This window comes from Tamandua tetradactyla, chromosome 17, assembly GCF_023851605.1.
Source record: "Tamandua tetradactyla isolate mTamTet1 chromosome 17, mTamTet1.pri, whole genome shotgun sequence".
Lineage (NCBI taxonomy): Eukaryota > Metazoa > Chordata > Mammalia > Pilosa > Myrmecophagidae > Tamandua > Tamandua tetradactyla.
The window spans coordinates 61,725,781-61,730,961 of record NC_135343.1 but is presented as its reverse complement, the minus strand read 5'-3'; the positions used below and the strand labels follow the sequence as shown (position 1 = coordinate 61,730,961).

The 5,181-nt window shown below is 44.0% G+C and overlaps 1 pseudogene; it reads right to left on the bottom strand.

The window, feature by feature from the left end:
* Positions 1-956: 956 nt before the first annotated feature.
* LOC143661692 (EF-hand calcium-binding domain-containing protein 14-like) lies at positions 957-3,925 on the bottom strand (annotated as a pseudogene).
* Between the last annotated feature and the right edge of the window lie 1,256 nt (positions 3,926-5,181).

Genomic DNA, 5,181 nt, shown 5'->3' with positions numbered 1-5,181 from the left:
CCAAGAACTATCAAAAACAGAGGAACACACAAAACACCTTTCACAGTCTTTGCAAATTGGCTCTCTGTTGGCTTGTGCTATCCTACAAGAAGATTAGTCCTTCTACCAAGAAGATTAACCTGAGGAGAAAGCTCAGATTTCCTTCAGTCTTTTCTGAGCATGCATCTCGTGGTCTTAGAAATTCCTTTATTTACAGGGGTCTGCATTTCCTCTACACCCATGGAATAGAATTTCCCCCATTCTTGGGTGCTCTATTGTATGTCTTATAGCTGGCAATCCCTTGCCCCAGGTCATTTCAATTAGATAATTTCTTACCTTGCTTTGGTGTCTGCAAGCAATTCTGCCTGTAGGTCAAGTTCTGGGAAGGTAAGCAGAGATTGGTGTCCTGGATCAGATCTTCAGGATGCCACCTGATAGACTGGCACAAATATACAGGCCTATGTATGAGCATAAGGGTTCCTCTTCTCCCTTTCTTACAGAGCTGGGAACCCACAATGAGAATATAGGCAAGCTCCGCACTGCATCAGGAGGGCAAGGGGGAGAGGCCAGAAAGGGCACCATGAAATATTCCTCTTGTTTTTTAAAGGGATTTTACTTTTTTCCTCACAGTTGTAAAATGTGAGCTTTTACTGCTTTCAGGAAATCAATAATTTCTAAACATCATATTATAAGTAAATTTTTTAAAAAAAATAACTTTTGTATATTTCTTCAAACAAGTTAGAGGTGGCAATATGTCTGCTACAGTAGTTTGGCAGACTGGAAGATTGATGGAATACATAAAAGGGTTGTTTTTGTGAGGTGAGTAGATACTAGGTGGTCCAGGGTATATATTCTATTTTTTTGCATAGGCATTCACTGGGAATCGAACCCAGATCTCGGGCATGGCAGGCAAGAAATCTGCCACTGAGTCACCATTGCACTGCCAATATATTCACCTTTAAATATGCCTGATGCGGCTACACACCTAAAGCTACTCCTAGCTCTAGGAACAAGTATCTTCCATCTCCATCAGAATCAAATGTTCTCAAACCCTTTGGTTCTGGCACAGCAGAGACTAAGGAGTTCCAGATTTCCCCGTATGTCAGCTTCACATCCACCTCCTGACCAGCCTTGTGGACTAGATCCTGAAGATCTTCAATGCTAGAAATTCCTGGTAGGGAGACAGGTGTTACCTGGGCAACTTTCTCAATTTGGTTTTCAAGAAATTGTGAAAATTTTGGCAGTGCTGATGGTTTTGGTGTGCAACTCTGCACTTGTTCTTTATCAACATTCTCTGGAGGCTTGCTGTTCTCAGATTTGTTTGTGAAAGCATTGACCAGGTGTAGTTTTTCTCTTGGCTTGGATCTTTGAGAGTGTGAACTATCTTTTTTTTGTTTTGGGCTTTTACTGTATCTGCTCTGTTGTTCACTTGATCCAAAGATTCTCTTTTGAGAGTGGCAGCTCTATCACCCATTGTACTGAAGGACAGTGATTGGGTTTGCTAAAGCTGCCAGGATGCAATACACCAGAAATGAGTTGGCTTTTACAATGAGGATTTATTAACTTACAATTTACAGCTCTTAGGCTGTAAAAATGTCCACCAGAAATGGGTAGGCATGAGGATTTATTAACTTATAATTTACAGTTCTTAGGCTGTAAAAATGTCCAACTCAAGGCATCAGTAGGATGACACCTGGACTCTGAAGATAGGCTGCTGGGACCTGGGACACCTCTGTCACATGGGAAGGCATGGGCCAGCATCTGCCGGTCCATTGCCCCTGGGTTTTGTTGCTTTCAGCTTCTGGTTCCAGTGGCTTCTTCTCTGAACTTCTCTGGGTCCTTTCAGCTTCTCTATGGCTTTTCGCTAAAAGCTTTTCTTAAATTCATTTATTTTAAAGGGCTCCAGCCGGAAGATTGAGAACACCTTGAATGGGCTGGATCACATTTCAATTGAAATAACCTAATCAAAAGTCCCACCTACAATAGGTCTGCACCCACAGGAATGGATTAAAAGAACATGGCGTTTTCTGGGGTATGTAACAGCCACAAACTAACACAGACAGGTCACTCTCTTTTCTACCTTGCTCGTAGCAACCAGAAAAACTACTATAAGGTTGACTCTCTGGGTGGTTAAGATTACTGACTGCTTCATTCATTCCCTGGAGTTTAAGATCATTCTGTCTCTGGCACTATGGCACTGTTTACCTCCTTTAAAGCGTTATGGAGGTACAGGATATCTTGTTTCACATCTTCACTGTGGGTTTTTTTCCTTTTTTGCATGGGCAGGCACTGGGAATCGAACCTGGGTCTCCCGCATGGCAGGTGAGAACTCGGCCTGCTGAGCCACCGTGGCCCACCCCTCACTGTGTGTTTTATTGTTAGTTCTGACATAATTGAAGGTGATGGAGAGATGTGGTTGTGTCCACCGGTCTCCTTCAAGAGTTGCTGATTCATATCCCTTTGCAATATTTCCCTGGTGTTCTTGTGCTCATCCACAGTTTTCTGTATTGCCTCTGCGGAGGCAACACACAGCAAGATGCAGTCTGCTTAAAGTACTGCCTGTGGAAGCTGCCCTCTTCTGAAGTCCCTCTACAGTGGCCGGCAGGCTAATTAAGTCCGAAACTGGTTTTGAGGTGGTTTACCCCAGAAATCAGGAGGGTAATCTGCTGGTCCATATCTGTGATATTTATCCAGATTTTGTCCAAGCCCAGCTCTCCAGATTCAATCTTCTCAAGTTGGTTTTTTTTTTTTTTCTTTTTTTTTTTTTATTAATTAAAAAAAGAATTAACAAAACAATTAGAAATCATTCCAATCTACATGTACAATCAGTAATTCTTAATAACATCACATAGTTGCATATTCATCATTTCTTAGTACATTTGCATCAATTTAGAAAAAGAAATAAAAAGACAACAGAATAAGAATTAAAACAATAATAGAAAGAAAAAAAAACAAAAAAAACAAAAACAAAAAACCTATACCTCACATGCAGCTTCATTCAGTGTTTTAACATAATTGCATTACAATTGGGTAGTATTGTGCTGTCCATTTCTGAGTTTTTATATCCAGTCCCGTTGTACAGTCTGTATCCCTTCATCTCCAATTATCCCTTCTCTTTTTTTTTTTTTTTTAATTAACGGAAAAAAAGAAATTAACCCCTCAAGTTGGTTTTGTTTGTTGAGTAGTTCCTCATTAAGTTTGGGAACTTCTTGGAATGAGTTTCTTTGATTAGATTCCACTGTTCTAAATTTTGACAACGTCCAGATCCTCCTGGAGTGCAACTTTGATCTGCACCAAGCCAGCCCAGGCCATGACAGAGGCTGCAAGGAGGACAAAAGCACAGAAGGGATAATGAATCTTGCAGACTGTAAATAGTGTCCTAACTGCAAAATTAGGATTTAAGGGATGGTTTTAGCTGCTGAATCATTATATGGATATTCCTTTTTGCTTTTTGCTATATTGGAGCAGGCAATCTGCACATGTTCAATAATTAGATGAGCTTTAATTACATCATCTGGGACCATTGTGCTCATTATTCCAAAACCTTTTAATTCTACATCTTTTAATTCAACAAATCTATCAGAATTACTGCAGTTTGGGGACACAGATTTTGGGCCAACAGGCCATCTGATCTGCTACATGCCTAATAAATAATAAACTCTCTCTCTTTGAAACCCCAGTGTCCTGAATTGGTCATTTGAGAGCACTGGGCAAAGGAATCCACTGCCTTTGTCCGGTAACAGTGTCCCTTGACAAAGCGAGAGCGACAGACAAAGCGAGAGTGATTTCCAACTGCACCAAACTCATCCTTCTCTGAGCTGGACCCCGTGTGTGAGTGTGGGGACTCAGTGAGAGGCGGGGGATGACCTGAACCTGCTCCGGGCTCCTTTCTCTGGCTGTCTGCAGCCAGGCCCATCAAGGCACTGAGTTCTTCGTGCTTTTTCATCTCATGCGCAGGGAGTGGAGCACCCATTCCTGAGCTGCCAGATTGGTACCCGACATTCAATTCCCTAGTTGCCTTGCAGTTGCCTTCCAGGATGTGGAATCCTGGGCCAGAGCCCTCCAGTCACCCCTACCCAGGAATGGGACTGACCAGACCCTGGAGGGCTGGAGACTGGAGACTGGAGCCTCGAGGAAGCTAAAACCCAGACGGGTGGGGGAAATCACATAGAAGGGGGCAGAGAGTTGGTGATCATAAGACCCTGGGCACAGAGCCTCAGTTAATTAAGAAGCTGGAAAACTGGCAACCTTTCATTTCTATCTTTTAAAGCCAACTCAACAGCGAGAGATTCTCAGCCCTGTTAAGTAGGTAATATTTCTAACGGTGTTCCAGGGGCTGGAGGAGGACACACAGATGGGTGGTTTTGATATCCGGGGCTGGGTTTCCAATGGAGAAGGAAAAGAAAGGTGCTCCTGAAGGGGGGCGCGGCGGAGAACGGCAGAGCGAGACGGTGGGGCCACGTCCGTCCTTCCCGGCAGATGAAGTGGCAGCCGATCCGGCACCGGGAAAATGCCCGGGCTTGGAAGCTCAGGTCTGAGACCACCATCCTCCAGCCCGCCCTCTGTTTGAAGGGAGCCTGAGAGTGAGAAGTGCTCCCACTACGGCAACTTTCCTTTACTCGTCCGTGCTGGCGGGCTCTCCCTCCCGGGCCCCGCCCCGCCCCGCCCCGGCGCCGGCAGTGGCTGCAGCAGATGTTTTCATGCGGTTGGCTGCCGCGCCTCCAGCCCCAGCTCCTCCGACAGTTTCTTAGCTGCATCTTCTTGATTCAGCGGTACCCCGTTACCGCAGTCTTTTAACTGTTCTCTGGAGCGCTGAGGAAGAGGAGCTACCAGATTTTGCTAGTTGTTCAAGGATCCTGTGGGGGAACGGAGCACGTATCGTATGTGTTACGCGTATTTACGTTTATTTGTGCGGTCAGCAGAGTAGTCCCCCAAAGAAGTCCCACACAAATCCCCAGAATCTGTGAATATGGTGAAAAATCACTTTTGTTTTATGGCACGTTGTGTTAAGATGAACTGCTTGGGTTTAATCTAATCACACCAGCCCTTAAAAACAGAGAACTTTTCCCAACTGGTAATGTCACCAAGCAGTTAAGATTTAGGGGATGATTATGATTACAGAATCATTATATAGATATCCTCTTTTATTTTATGGTATATTAGAGTAAGATGGAGGGAAATACCTGAAATTTCTGAGCTGTA